The sequence below is a fragment of the Orcinus orca genome, chromosome 1 (assembly GCF_937001465.1).
Source record: "Orcinus orca chromosome 1, mOrcOrc1.1, whole genome shotgun sequence".
NCBI lineage: Eukaryota > Metazoa > Chordata > Mammalia > Artiodactyla > Delphinidae > Orcinus > Orcinus orca.
Window position 1 is genome coordinate 156,888,113 of NC_064559.1, and position 16,637 is coordinate 156,904,749.

A 16,637-nucleotide genomic window follows, 5' to 3' on the forward strand; every position below is an offset into this window, starting at 1 on the left:
TGAGCCACAACTACTGAGCCTGTGTGTCTGGAGCCTGTGCTCCGCAACAAGAGAGGCCGCGACAGTGAGAGGCCCGCGCACTGCGGTGAAGAGTGGCCCCCACTCGCCACAACTAGAGGAAGCCCAGGCACAGGAACGAAGACACAACACAGCCAAAAATAAATAAATTAATTAATTAAAAAAAAAAAAAAAGTACTTGCTGAGTGAAGAACGCATGAATGAATGAATGATTTGTCTGTGTCTCCCTAGCTTGTAAGGGCATAGGAAGGCCATCCTCTTTCACAATGTCCAAAGCAGCAAAAAACTCATTGGACAGGGAGCATGGTCCTCGCTGGGTTTCCCCAGAAGCAAACCATCAGACAAGGATCGGAGTGCAAGTGGTCCGTTTGGAAGGTGACTCTTGGAGACACTGGTAGAGGAGTGGGGAAGTGAGATAGGAAAGGCACAGACACCAGTAACTGTTGTGATATTAAGCAAGTCACCACTATGGACAACCAGAGCTTCACTCGATTGGAGATCTCTGGGAGTCAGTGTAGTCACCGCACAAGAGAGGAAGGAGCTGGGGTGCTTATCCACCAGCTCACATCACACTATGGTGGAGAGCTGTTCCCAGGAGGCATGAATTCCCTGGGAGTCCCAGCCTGCGGCCGGTGAAGGCACAGTAGTCATCAGCATCTGGAGAATGCCCTCTTCCAAAGAGACCCAGGCACTGGCAGTCGATATTCAGGCCAGAACTATGGAAACAGTTAAACCAAGGGTCATGGGGGGTAGGAGAACCTGCACCTTTGCTAAACGGATGCAGGCAAAGAGTGAGGGAGAAATGACTGCTCAGAACCTTTCCTTCTCTCCTTTCCAGGGTCCTAAACACAATCCATTCCAAACAGATAAGAAGACTCTCTTGCATTTGTAAAACACCTAGCACATTTTTACTGCTCTTTCACCTTTCTAGCACATCAACCCTAAGGGGATTCCCCTGCCATGTTGCACAAAGTCCATCCCTGGATGGGGTCCCTGGAGTTAAAAACGTCCTGCCTGAGAGGCAGGCAGGGCCGGAGCGCTGGCGGTGTGGGCACCATTACTCTTGTCTCCATTTGCATGAAAACACCCTTTCATTAGAGACAGAGTGAGTGAGAGGATGAGCAGAGGTCAGCGCCCTTGTCTCCGCCCTAGGAGGTGGTGTGTTAGGATTCTGTGGAGCTCCACTCCAGCTCCTTCCTGTCCGGTGGGGCCCACCAAACCTGGGTTGCTCTGTCCCCAGGCTGCCCTGCGTGCAGGGCAAAGTCAGAGACAAGGAAGCATAAGCTGCGCTTGACGAAGGGCCCTCTGACCCCCGCATCCCACTTGGACTTGGGAAGAAAGAGCCCTGAACTTTAGGTTCGACTCTGCCACTAACTTCCTGTAAAGCTGCGGCCAAGCCATGTAGCCTCTCACCCCTCATTAGTCACGTGTATGAAATGGTTCAATTCTCCTGTTGCCACTGAGAGATTAGGCCTGAGAAAGCGTTTTACAGACTGTAGAGTGCTGTAAAAATATAAGATAGTATCCTTGTTGTCGTTAATAATGTCTCCTGTCTCTGAACTCCTAGTGTGCTTGTGTCAGAACCACACAATCGCACTCGCATTTTCTCCCATCGTTGCAATTTTTTTAAAATAAATTTATTTATTTTTGGCTGCGTTGGGTCTTCGTTGCTGTGCACAGGCTTTCTCTAGTTGCGGCGCGCGGGGCTACTCTTCATGCGGTGCACGGACTTCTCATCACGGTGGCTTCTCTTGTTGCGGAACACAGCCTCTAGGCGCATGGGCTTCAGTAGTTGTGGCTCAAGGGCGCTAGAGCACAGGCGCAGTAGTTGTGGGGCATGGGCTTCATTGCTCCGCGGCATGTGGGATCTTCCCGGACCAGGGCTCGAACCCACGTCCTCTGAACTGGAAGGCGGATTCGCAACCACTGCACCACCAGGGAAGCCCCATCGTTGTGTTTTGAACAACTTGCCATTCCCTGCAGGTGCCATGTTCTTTCTTGTCTCCAAAGACTCTCTCTACCTCTGCTCACATTGACTCCTGGTTACCTCCTACTCATCTTGGAGGACTTGCCTGCAGTGATGCTTCTCCGGGCATTGTCTCCTGACCCCTGCCCTCTGCAGTCTGAGGAGGAAGTCCCACCTGTGTGTGCCCGTGCCTCCTTGGACACCCCTCTGTGGCTTACTGCCTGCTTTGTCCCTGAAACTTCTGCAAAGCAGGGAGACTGTATTAGTCTGCTAGTGTGGCTGTAACAAAATACCACACACTGGGTGGCTTAAACAACAGAAGTTAATTTTCTCACCATTCTGGAGGCCAAGATGAAGGTGTCAGCAGGGTTGGTTTCTTCTTCTTCTTCTTTTTTTTTTAAATTTATTTATTTGGTTGTGCAGGGTCTTAGTTGCAGCACGTGGGCTCCTTAGTTGCAGCATGCGGGATCCTTAGTTGTGGCATGCGGACTCTTAGTTGTGGCATGCATGTGGGATCTAGTTCCCTGACCAGGGATCGAATCTGGGCCCCTTGCACTGGGAGCACGAGTCTTAACCACTGCTCCACCAGGGAAGTCCCAGGGTTGGTTTCTTCAGAGGCCTCTCTTCCTGGCTTGCAGTTGGCCATCTTCTTGTGTCTTCATGTGGTCATCTCTCTGTCTGTTGTGTCTGTGTCCTAATCTCTTCTTCCTAGGACGACAGTCATAGGTGTCCCCAAGGGTCCCATTTTAACAGGATCATTTCCTTAAAGACCCTACGTCGTGGGTGGGGGAGGAGGGATAAATTGGGAGATTGGGATTGACATGTACACACTACTATACATAAAATGGATAACTAATAAGGACCTACTGTACAGCACAGGGAACTCCACTCAGTACTTTGTAATGACCTCTATGGGAAAAGAATCTAAAAAAGAGTGGATATAGGTATATGTATAACTGATTCACTTTGCTGTACACCTGAAACTAACACAACATTGTAAATCAACTATACTCCAAGTAAAAAAAAAAAAGATCCTATGTCCAAACTGTGTTACATTCTAACGTGTTGGGGTTAGAGCTTCAACATACGAATTTGGGAGGGACAAAATCAAGTGTAACAGAGACTCTGCTTTTATATCTCTGTATACAACTCTGTGCTGACACATTGAAATTGTCCAATAAGTGCTTTTGAGTCAGTGAATGAAGAATTGAACAGATATGTGTTGTACATGTTTTCTCAACCAGAGTATAAAGCTACTTGAGGACAATGAAAGAACACTAGCTTTGGAATCGGGAGACCTGGATTATTCTCCTTTGCTTCATGTCAGTGGAGGAGGAGATCCTTTTAGCAGCAACTTCAAAAGATGCCCCTTTACCTAGATCTAACATGCCTGTTCCACTCCTAAAGCCATTGGAGATTAGAGCATTTATTCTTCATAATGCCTAGAGCACTTGCCAAATTCCAGGCTCCTACAATTTCAACCCAAGAAAATGCCATCTGCTGCTCAAAAATTGATTGTTGGCCACTTTTTATCTGTTATATTCTCTTCCAGTGAGAAATTGTGTTTCCCTGCAGGGTGAGTGGTTCTTCCATAGCCACTTTGTAATCACTGGAGAATCTATTGTCTTTACTTTGCAGCTTGATTAGTCATGAGTGTTTATTCAGCCAAAACGTTTCAGACACACATGAATTACAGCATTTTGGCCTTGGAAGGAACCTTAGAAAGCATGGGCCATGAAACTTTAGACTCGAGTATAAACCCTGCTTCCTTGGACAAACTAAGGTTTTCTCATCTGCCAAACATGTGGAGTAATATTTAACAGACTTATTCTGAGTACTGAATAGGATAACGTGTATATAGTGTCTCAGACATAAGAGGGCTGAATAACTGTTCGTTTTCTTCATCTCTCCATTTTACAGATGGGCAAATCAAGGCACAGAGGAGGAGAAAGCCCTTAGCCCTAAGCAAATCAGCAGCTTTTTATTTTTATTTAATTTATTCATTTTGGCCATACTACGCAGCATGTGGAATCTTAGTTCCCCAACCAGGGATCGAACCCATGCCCCCTGCATTAGAAGTGCAGAGTCTCAACCACTGGACGTCCAGGGAAGTCCCCCTCAGCAGCCTTTTAAACAAGTCAGAGTTTGAACCCTATTTTCTTAAAAATTTTTAATTTTGTTGTGGTAAGAACATTTAACCTGAGATCTAAGTGTACAATACACTATTGCTGACTGTAGGCATGGGGTTGTATAGCACTTATTTTTTAGAACTTATTCATCTTGCTTAAATGAATTTAATACCTGTTGATTAAATTCCTCATTTCCCTCTCTTTCCAGCCCCCGGCAACCACCATTCCATTCTTTGATTCTATGAATTTGACTATTTTAGATACCCCCATATAAGTAGAATCATATAGTATTTGTCTTTCTGCAAGTGACTTATTTCACTTAGCATAAGTTCCTCATGGTTCATCTGTGTTGTCGCATAAGGCAGGATTGCCTTCTTTTTAAGTCTGAATAGCATTCCACTGTATGTGTCCCTGGGGTCTTGATTTCAAGTCCAAAATTATTCTTTTGCCTCCATGCTGGATTTGTAAAATCTCTTTACCCACTAAGCAAGTAAGTTTTCCTGCACAACAAGCAGATATCTGAGTTGACAAGTCACCAAATAAAGAAGAGCAAACATTTGAAAAAGAAATGCACCAGTTTTCTATAAGAGACTGGTGTCCAACACTCAGGGATCTCACAGACAAGCGAAGACAACTTCCCCCAGAATGCTTTGCCACCCAGGCTAGTCTAGCCGGTGATAAAAGTTTAAATTCAGCCCTATGGGTATAACTGTGCAAAATACATTTCCCATCATGAGCTCACTAATGCACCCCTGCATTACTCTCCAGATAGTTCTGAAACTTTAGACTGAGGATGAGCCTCCGCTTGAGGTCAATGCCTCTCATTAGATTTCTAGGTTCTTTCCAGTCTGGCCTCCTGGTTGACATCAGAATTTTCTTTTTAGAACAGAGATCTGATCTTGTCACTACTCTGCTCAAAAACTCTACATGGTTCCTGATTTCTACAGGATGAAGTATAGACTTTTAAACACAAAAACAACAAAAGTATGTGTTAAAATGTGTGTACACATCTGGCCAGATCACATGTATATCAGTTTTCGAGGGCTGTCAGAACAGAATGCCATACACTGAGTGACTTAACAGAGATTTATTTTCTCATAGTTCTGGAGGCTGGAAGTCCAAGATCAAGGTGTCAGCAGGGTTGGTTTCTCCTGAGGCCTCTCTCATTGGCCTGCAGATGACTGCCTTCTAGCTGTAATCCCACATGGTCCTTCCTCTGTGTATTCATGTCCCTGTTGTTTCTTTATGCATCTAAATTTCCTCTTATTAAAAGGACACAGGGGAGTTCCCTGGTGGCACACGGGTTAAGAATCCACCTGCCAATGCAGGGAACACGGGTTCGAACCCTGCTCTGGGAAGATCCCACACGCTGCGGAGCAACTAAGCCTGCACGCCACAACTACTGAGCCTGCGCTCTAGAGCCCATGAGCTACAACTACTGAGCCCATGGGCCACAACTACCGAGGCTGTGTTCCACAACTACTGAAGCCTGTGCCTAGAGCCTGTGCTCCGCAACAAGAGAAGCCACCACAATGAGAAGCCTGCGCTCCATAAAGAAGAGTAGCCCCCGCTCACCACAACTAGAGAAAGCCCGCATGCAGCAACGAAGACCCAACACAGCCAAAAATAAAATAAATAAAAAAATTTAAAAAGGACACAAAGTCAGATCGGATTAAGGCCCACTCTAACAGCCTATTTTAACTTAATCACCTCTTTAAAGGCCTTATTTCCAATTCTAGTCTCATTTTGGGGTATTGGGGTTAGAACTTCCCCCAAATGTATAAATCTGTGGGGACACAATTCAGCCCATAACAATATATGTGCATTAGATATGTTTTAAAACTGCACATTCTAGAAAGAGTTTGTTTAAAAGGTATTATAAACTAAATTATTTGGTTAATTTTTATATTTCAGATGTAACTTCTCCTGGACGGGAAGACCAAGAATTTGGTATTACTAAAAGTATATCTGGCTTGAGTTAGACTTTGAGAACTGCCATAGTAGAACTCCTGGAATTCCTGAATCTGCTAGGTCTCAATCAATGTTTCCTGGTTCATTCTCAATAACACTGTGACTTAAAATTCCATATTATTTAATTTGTATCCCCAGCCCAACACCTAATAAGGATTCAGTCATTATTTTTTTAATTCAGTGAAATTAATCATGCAAAGCCCCATCCCTTTCGTGCCCAGTTTTCAGTCTCACTAAGCATCAATCTCTTCCCCAAGCATACCTCTCACTCTTGTGTTTTACACATGGTGTTGTCTCACCCTTGACTGCCCCTTTCTCTAGAGAGCCAACGCAGTCATGGAGACCCGACACATATGTTGCAGATAAACGCTCCCTCCTTTATTCTCTCATTGTATTATGTACCTCTTGCTACTTAGTAGATATCAGAATGTATTTTATTTTATTTACTTATTTTTTAAATAAGCTTATTTATTTATTTATGGCTGCGTTGGGTCTTCATTCAGGTGAGCAGGGGCTACTGTTCGTTGTGGTGCATGGGCTTCTCATTGCGATGGCTTCTCTTGTTGTGGAGCACGGGCTCTAGGCATGCGGGCTCAGTAGTTGTGATGCACGGGCTTAGTTGCTCCGCAGCATGTGGGATCTTCCCGGACCAGGGCTGGAACCCGTGTCCCCTGCATTGGCAGGTGGATTCTTAACCACTGCACCACGAGGTAAGTCCCAGAATGTATTTTAAAGGTCAGTTTTCCCATCTCCCTCACTATACTTTATACTCCTTCAGGGCAAGAAGAATATTCTATCACACATAGGCACTTAGTAAAGGTTAGCTAGATGAGTTGGTCTGCCATTCTGCATGGTGGCATGGGTGGCAGTCATACACCCACATGGACCCAAAGCGTGAGTTTGCCTTAGCCCCGTGTTTTTTTCCAGACCCGTAAACATCCACAAGCCCAACCTGACCCCAACACAAAGAGAGGAAAGAAGTCCTTTCATGATGAGGTCCCAGGATCCTCAGTTCTACCCTCAAAGAGTGCCCAAAGCAAAATACAGCTTTGGAAGTGACAGCTCCACCTTGCCCAGCCCACGCTCCTTCCTCTAAGCCACTCCGTCATCTGACTTTAGCCTGGGAACTTCTCAGTCCAGTCTCAGGCTATGCTAAAGAACGAACAAGAATTGTCTGTCTTTGAGAAATGTACATGACATTTGATAAATGGGGAGAGGGGGGATATTTTGTTATGTATGTAACTGGAAGAGAAAACACAAAATTGCTAATAATTGTCTTTGGGAGGTGATATCATGACAGATTTTTACTCTATTTCCTAGAATAGGTTGCATCGTCTAAATTGTCTACAAAGACCACATTTGACTTTTATAATTGAAAATAAAGATTCAATAAAATCTCCTCATAGCATCCTAGGTGGGGCCATAAAATTCAATTCAATTCAAAGATGCGTGGTCTTGGCCCTGTGAGGTTACTGAAACGACCAGGGCAAACCAGGTCAGCTAGCCTGGGCATTTCGGGGGCCAGCCAGTGCCATCCAAACCTGCCCCTGCCCTGGCTGGGGTTTGGTACTTCCTACTGGTGCTGGACCACAGTGGTAATTCACAGCCCCTTCCTCTTGGCTAACTGACTTGTAATGTCAGCCCAATACTGGGGACACTGGGTGCCCTGGAGAAATGGAGTTCTCTGTCTCCCAATACACAGAGGAGAGGATGAGAGAGAGGTCAGAGGAGAGGTGGGGAGACCTCCCTTCAGGAACGAAGTGGCTGCTTGGCTGCACGGAGCCCTGCTGGCTGACAGCCTCCAGAGATCAGCATCTTCAGCATCTGCCTCAGGACCAGCTTAGGAGCCGAGCTCATGCTCCTTTTCAGCAACCCCTAGCCAACAGCTAAGCATGGCAGATACTAGGGCCTGGTGGTTTTTGCCCAATGTGGACCTGTTCTGATGGGCAATCTTGTTCCAGAGCTTCCCAGTGGGTCATCCAAGACTCTCTCAGATCATGGTCTCAGGCTTTTCCTACACAGTCCTGCTTCTTCCCCTCTTTTATCTTCTATCTTTTCCATTTTAACAGTTTTTAATGAAAGTTGTATGCAAGATTACTTCATGCCTGCATCTTCTCAGTTGTTTCTTCCTTATATTTGCCCTTTTCCTTTCCTACTTGGCGAGATTTGGCTTTACGTTTGAGGATCTTTTTGCGGTCTTTATCCAGCTTTAGTCTGGTGATAACCACCTTGCTGGGGTGAATGCCCACGTGGACAGTCGTGCCATTAGCCTTCTTCCGCTGCACTCGTTCAGTGTAGATGACATATTTCTTCCTGTAAACCTGGACTACTTTGCCAATTTGCTGCCCTTTGTAGTGCCCTCCTACCACCTGAACTTCATCATCCTTTCAGACGGGCATGGATCGGACATTGTACTTCTGTCTCAGCTCTTTAGAAAGAGGGGAAGACATAATCTTCCTGCGAATGTGGGAAGGCGCGTTGAAATGCCTTTTCTGGTTCTTGCTTCGGTCAGAAGTCACAAAGGGATTGAACTTCATTTCGGCCGCTAGCGCTTCAGCGATGGTCGCAAAAGGGAAGAACCCCTCTTTTATCTTATACAGACACTGTCTCCGACAAGCCTCTTGCACTCCCAACTCCAGCTTAGTGGACCCTACTGACAGTTTTACACACACACACACACACACACACACGTGTAAGGACCCATGAGTCTGACTAACACCTGAGCCCTCCAGGCCGCACGGAAGGACCTGCTCATTTACCTAACACATGCTAAGTACCTACTCTGTGCAGGATCATTGTTCCTGCCCTCAACCAAGCCCTGTCTAATGAGGGACACAGAGAGAGAAATAAATCAGCAAAATACATTGTGATATCTTAGTGTAATACATGCATGCTTCTAATTGTTTAAGTACATGGAAACCTCTAATGAGTTCCCAATGTTCTCATCCTACTGTTTTCTTTGAGTGAACATTTCTCTTGCAATCTTGTTTATCATTTGGCTTTGCAATGTCTTTTGCTACTGACAAAACAGAGTTAAACTCGAATGCATATCCAATGGGGAAACTCTAATAAATTCTAAATTGGGGACTTGAATTAATGAATCCCTGAATAACAGAGTTGATTATACTGCCCTTTGTATTCCAGTTCCTGGTGTTTTATTGGTTTTGTCTCTGAAATGACTGATGATCAGCAGATCTAATAATGACAGTAATGACTGAAGTCCAAAAATAATAAGACTTAAGCCACAGTCACATTAAAGCCGGTAATAATAATAAGCCTCTACCCATACATTAAAGCCTTAGCTTGCTAATTGTACCTGTAACCTAAGCAAACAACTGCTGAGAAGAGAACCAAGAACATGACAGAGGAGCCAATATTCTGTGGCATCACAAGTTGGATTTTTTCTATTCTAAGAAACTCTAAAAGAATTTGTTGCCACCCTCGGGGAGTGCACAGAGAGGAAGAAGTTGGGTCACATATTAGTTTTCTAGATCACTTATAAAAGGCCCTGATAAACAACGAGGTCCTACTGTATAGCACAGGGAACTATATTCAGTGTCCTGTGATAAACCATAATGGAAAAGAATATGAAAAATAATGTATCTATATGTATAACTGAATCACTTTGCTGTACAGCAGAAATTAACACAACATTGTAAATCAACTATACTTCAATAAAAATGTTTTTAAAAACTTTTAAAAAGGGCCTGAATCGTGTCTTTGACACAAAAGCATCCAAGTACACCAGTCTTCTGGCGATATATATATACACACACACACATATATAATATGTATATGTGTATATACATATATATATATACACAGCTACATACATATATACACAGATACATATATACACAGATAGTTATATATGTGTATATATATATATACACAGATAACTATATATGTATATATATATATAGACACAGATAACTATATGTGTGTATATATATATATATATATATATATACACACATATATATTTAATCTGGGTCCTTGTTCTCGGGGCTGTGTGGAAGTCCAGGACCTACCCAAGATTTCAGGGGGCTCCTCCTGAGAGGGTGGCTGCAAGTCTCCTTCCATGGCTCACTCAGCCAGCCTGCTACCAGCTTGATTCCTCTTGACCACCCTGTACACTCTCAAGCATCCTGAGATTGCTCTCCTCTCTGCCCCTCTGCACCCCTGCACGCCAATAATATTCTTTCTCCCCTCATTCTCCATAGCGGTACTAACATGGGGCTATTACAAGTTAAAAACTCTTACTGACTGTATAAGAATAATAAAAGCAGGTACAGGGTAGCCCAAACAGGAGTCAACTAAAGAACTCCTCCAAATCAATAATAAAAAGAAAACCCAGTTTTGAAAAATGGAGAAAACCCTTGATTTCAAAACAGACGTTTCAGAAGTTATATGAATCACTAGTACACACATAAAACGTTTTTTACCAGTGTTCGGGAAAATACCATGTAAATTTGTGTGAATACCTCGTTATTCATCAGAGAAATGCAAATTAAAACCGTGAGATACAATTTCTTACCCACTAGAATGGCTGCATTTTAAAGGAGTGACAAATGTCAAGTGTTAACAGCGACGTGGAGCTCCTAGAACTTGTGTACATTGCTAGTGGGGGATAAGATAGTACAACCACTTTGGTGAACTGTCTGGCAGTTTATTGTAAAGAATATACCCACATTATGACCAGGAATTCCACTTCCAAGCATCTACCCAAGAGAAATGAAAATATATGTACACAAAAATCATATAGGAACGTTCATAGCACCTTTATTCATAATAATGAAACCCGGAAACAAACTAAGTGTTCTCCAACAGGAGATAAACAAATTGTGAATTTTTTGTATTTAAAAGCATACTAATAAGAAGAATAAGAATAATAAGAAGAAATTATTGATATCCATATTAACATTGATGAATCTCAAAAGTATATTGAGCAAGACACAAATGAGTACATACCATTTGATTCCATTTATAAATTTTGTGTGGAATTAAAAAACAGTCAAAACTAATTTATGGTGATAGAAATCAGAACATGTGTCACTTAGGGTGGGGGTGGGACAGACTGACAGGAAAGGGACATTTCTGGGTAATGTAAAAGATCTCTATCTTAATTAGGGTGGTGGTTAGAAGAGGGTGAACAATGGTCAAAACTCATTGAACTGTACACCTAGTGTGTGTGCAATTTGTTGTATGTAAACTATACTGTAAAAAAATCCCAATGCCTAGGCCACCCCCTAGTCCAATCAGATCGATGTCTCTATGGGTAGAATGAAGGTACCAATATTTTTTTAAAGCTCCTCAGCAGGGGCCTCATCTTCCACAGCTAAAAACTCCGCCATGGGGTTTCCATTAAAAAAAGGAAAAAAGGGCTTCCCTGGTGGCGCAGTGGTTGAGAGTCTGCCTGCCGATGCAGGGGACACGGGTTCGTGCCCCGGTCCGGGAAGATCCCACATGCCGCGGAGCGGCTGAGCCCTTGAGCCATGGCTGCTGAGCCTGCGCGTCCGGAGCCTGTGCTCCGCAACGGGAGAGGCCACAATAGTCAGAGGCCCGCGTACCGCAAAAAAAAAAAAAAAAAAAAAAAATTAAAAAAAGGAAAAAAATTGAAAACTTTCTCTTTGTATCTTTTAAAGGAGCCAGCTCAAACCAGAGCCGAGTTAAAAAAATTAGTTTTGTCTCACTTCCTTCGTATTTTTTAATGGATCACCACTGACAATAAAAAAAAGGAAGGAAGGGAACCAACATTTATTGAGCACCTACCACGTATCATGCACCAGACCCTGAACTTTATACTCATCATCTAATCTTTGGAACAATCCTTTTGGTAATTATTATCTCCATTTTGGAAAATAAATCCTGAGAATTGAAAAAGACAGGTAATGTGCTCCAAATTTTAAAAAAATGCACAATGGAGAATAAGATCCAAATGTGTTTGACTTGCAAGGTTTCATGTTATGCTCACACAGATACTTTTTAGAAAGTCTGACACAGCAATTTGAAAAAACAACAAAAAAAGTCAGGCCTTGATTCTTAGTTGCTGTAAGGCATGAGCTTTTGAATTGTTTGTTTTGTGGAAATCATACCTTTAAGAGTTGAGATTGCTTCCACTACCACACCTAAGGAGGGTTGTGATTTGGCGAGCAGTATCTGGCTTTCATCACAGTGAGTCCTAGATTCCACACCTCAGCTGACCATTATGGGGCAGACCATTTTCTCATAGAAACAGCATTATTATTGGAGGTTGTATTCCTGAGCAATATGCTCAGCACCAAATAAGTCAAAGGAAAAAGTAGTGATTAAAAGCAAATATATAGGGCTTCCCTGGTGGCGCAGTGGTTGAGAGTCCGCCTGCCGATGCAGGGGACACGGGTTCGTGCCCCGGTCCGGGAAGATCCCACATGCCGCGGAGCGGCTGGGCCCATGAGCCATGGCCACTGGGCCTGCGCATCTGGAGCCTGTGCTCCGCAACGGGAGAGGCCACAACAGTGAGAGGCCGGCGTACCGCAAAAAAAAACCCAAAAAACAAGGAACAAATATATACCTTCATAATTATTTTGAATACTCAAGCTGTACTTCCCAGCCTATGAAATGATCCCAATCTTTCCAAGGGTCTCCAGGGTACTCTTATAACTGTACATACAGCATATATAACACACAATTCTAGGGTGGATTCACTCATAAAATGAATCCAAGATTAATAATCTAGCCATAACATATATTAATTAAACATTTCAATAATTATTTTGCTTGTATTTTTAGAATTTTAGAAGATCTTTATTTATATATTTATTTATTAGAAGGGAGCACTGGTCCATCTTTTTTAAAAAATATTTATTTATTTATTTATTTATTTATCTATTTGGCTGCATTGGGTCTTAGTTGTAGCATGCAGGATCTTTGTTGCCGTGTGCGGGCTTTTCTAGTGTGGCATGTGGGCTTAGTTGCCCACGGCATGTGGGATCATAGTTCCCCGACCAAGGATTGAACCCACGTCCTCTTCACTGGAAGGCAGATTCTTAACCACTGGACCACCAGGAAGTCCCTAGAAGAGCTTTAAAAGTTGATTAACATGAAGCATAACTCTGCAACCTACCAGTTCAGTTACCAAACAGGTTGATCAGGGGAATGCTATAGAAAACCTGTCTGAATATCTTCAAGCTTTTGGAAATATCTTGGTGGGAGAATGGAGGGAGGAGATTAAAATGTGTACAAGATGAATGTCAAAAAGAATCATTGCAACAAACACTTACTGAGTGTTACACACTGTGTTAAATACTCTACCTATCTTATTCCGTTTAATCCTCACAACAACTTTGTAAAGAGGGCACTGTTCTTAAGATGAAGAAATTGAGGTTCAAAGAAGTTAAATAACTTGTCTAAGGATGCACAGCCAGGAAATGACAAAATGAAGATAGAGGCCAAGCTGTTGACTATAAAGCCCCTGCCTCCCCAGATAATAACTACTCACCTTCTTGAGCACATGCCCTGTGCCACATTGCAGGTGTTTCATCATTTAATCCTTACAAAAGTCCTATGAGTTGGGTACTATAATTATCATTTAACAGTAGAGGAAAAGGAAGCACAGATAAGTCAGTGTGTAACTGACTGAGCAGCCCTTCCTAAAGAGTGCTAACTGTTGAACACAAGCAACTAAAGGAAAGGTCTCCAATGGCATGCCACAGTGAGCTGTCCCTGCCCTGAGCTTGCTATTCAAAATTTACTTGGATAAAGACTGTGATCTGCTGCCCAGATATAGGACAACATGAATTTGGTGGGATAAATTACATAGGATGGCTGAAAATTAGGCTGCAAAAAGATCTCAGTAGTCTAGAACAATGAGCTGAATATAACGAGATGTAACTGAGAGAACTAAAGTCCTAAACAGTTCCCAAACTAGGTCAGTTGAAGGCCAAATGAATTAACAGTGACACATGTAAAAGAGTTGTATAGAGTTTGACTTAAAGTGTGGCTTGAGTACTGGATGATAACTGAGTGTTATCACAAGATATCCACCCCTACCCCTGCATGTGTACTTGCACACACCATTTGGAAATTAAAAGTAAGAATGCCCTTTCACATATACCCTGAGAAAACCATAATTCAAAAAGAGTCATGTACCACAATGTTCATTGCAGCTCTATTTACAATAGCCAGGACACTGAAGCAACCCAAGTGTCCATCAATAGGTGAATGGATAAAGAAGCTGTGGTACATATATACAATGGAATATTACTCAGCCATAAAAAGAAATGAAATTGAGTTATTTGTAGTGAGGTGGATGGACATAGAGTCTGTCATACAGAGTGAAGTAAGTCAGAAAGAGAAAAAGAAATACCATATGCTAACACATATATATGGAATCTAAAAAATAAATTGGCTCTGAAGAATATAGGGGCAGGACAGGAATAAAGACACAGATGTAAAGAATGGACTTGAGTACACAGGGAGGGGGAAGGGTAAGCTGGGACGAAGTGAGAGAGTGGCAAGGACGTATATACACTACCAAATGTAAAATAGATAGCTAGTGAGAAGCAACTGCATAGCACAGACAGGGAGATCAGCTCGGTGTTTTGTGACAACCTAGAGGGGTGGGATAGGGAGGATGGGAGGGAGACGCAAGAGGGAGGAGATATGGGGATACATGTATACGTATGGCTGATTCACTTTGTTGTACAGCAGAAACTAACACAGCATTGTAAAGCAATTATACTCCAATAAAGAAGTTAAAAAAGAAGAAAAAGAATGCCTTTTCAGGGAATTCCCTGGTGGTCCAGTGGTTAGGACTCTGCGCTTTCACTGCCAAGGTCCCAGGTTCAATCCCTGGTCAGGGTGGTGCAGTCAAAAAAAAAAAAAAAAGCCCTTTCAGAGTAACACATAAAATAAGCAATTGATCAGGGCAGACAATGACAGCATCACTAGAGACAAAAACTTTCCTGGCAAAAAGTTTACTTTAATCTGGTAGAGTATGGACATCAGTAGGATGGTTGGTCAACAATTGAAGCAAAGACATAGGCAAGTCCCAGAGGCAAAGGGGATATGGATGGTAGATGCATCAACACATGCTCTTGGTTCTTGTGACATGTTTATCTTGGAAGAGATGGATGTGGAAGGCTACATAGCTGGAGGTCAACACTACTGTTAGTGGAAGGTTCCAGTCTTTAGGAGGAACCTAAGGACACTCTATCTTACTCTCAGAGGAGGAGTCTTTAATATTATCAAGAGTAAGGATTTTGGGGGGCCATGGTGTTGGGAGCTGGAGGGAGCGAGAGGCTTGACCGAGATGCAGCAAGCAAAGAATTTAAAAGCTACTGTGAACCTCAGGCAACATGATCTTGTACATAAAAAACTGCAAAGGGAACACTTGTGCACTTTTGGTGGGAATGTAAACTGGTACAGTCACTGTGGAACACAGTATGGAAGTTCCTCAAGAAGTTAAAGATAGAACTACCATATGATCCAGCAATCCCATTTCTGGATATATATCCCAAGTAAACAAAATCACTATCTTGAAGAGATATCTCTTCAAGAGGGGGAGGGAGGGATAAATTAGGAGGTTGGGATTAACATATACGCACTACTACTATAAAATAGGTAACCAACAAGGACCTATTGTATAGCACAGGAAAGTATACTCAATATTTTATAATAATCTATAAGGGAAAAGAATCTGAAAAAGAATATATATATATATTCATATATATATATATCTGAATCACTGTGCTATATACCTGAAACTAACATGATATTGTAAATCAACTATACTTTAAAAAAATAAAGAAAAAGAAGAGCTCTCTTTATTCCCTTGTTCATTACAGCATTATTCACAATAGACAAGGTATGGAAACAACCTAAGTGTCCATCAGCAGATGAATGGATAAAGAAGATGTGATACATACACACACGGAATATTATTTGGCCTTAAAAAAGAAGGAAATCCTGCCCTTTGTGACCTGGAAGGCATTATGCTATGTGAAATAAGCCAGATAGAGAAAGACAAATATTGCATGATATCACTTATTTGTGGAGTTTTTTAAAAAACTCAAACGCATAGAGAGCAGAATGGTGGCTGCCAGGAGCTTGAGGGTTGGGGAAAACAGGGAGAGGCTGGAAAAAAGGTAGAAACTTTCAGCTACAAGTTAAATAAGGTCTCAGGATCTAATGTATAGCATGGTGATACTGTATTGTATTGTATACTGAATTGTACAACTGAAATTTGCTGAGAGCGAAACTTGAGTGTTTACAGTAGAAAAGAAAAAAAGGCAAATACGTGAGGTGATGGATGTGTTAATTAACTCGATGGTGGGAATCCTTTCACAATATATATGGCATCAAATCATCATGTTGTACACTTTAACGATATTAAATTTTTGTCAGTTATATCTCAGTGAAGCTGAAAAAAAGTTCTTTTAATTGCAAAGAATCTGTGAAGAAATGACTAGAACTAATAAGTGTGTTTAATGAAATCACAGGATAAAGAGCAATGTACAAAAACTAATTGTATGGGACTTCCCTGGTGGCACAGTGGTTAAGAATCTGCCTGC

At 42.4% G+C, this 16,637-nt stretch overlaps 2 pseudogenes; one reads left to right on the forward strand and one right to left on the reverse strand.

The window, feature by feature from the left end:
* The window catches only part of LOC125961306 (eukaryotic translation initiation factor 4E type 2-like), a 118,992-nt pseudogene that overhangs the window by 44,548 nt on the left and 57,807 nt on the right, over positions 1-16,637 (forward strand).
* Positions 8,184-8,657, reverse strand: LOC101279673 (60S ribosomal protein L26-like; annotated as a pseudogene).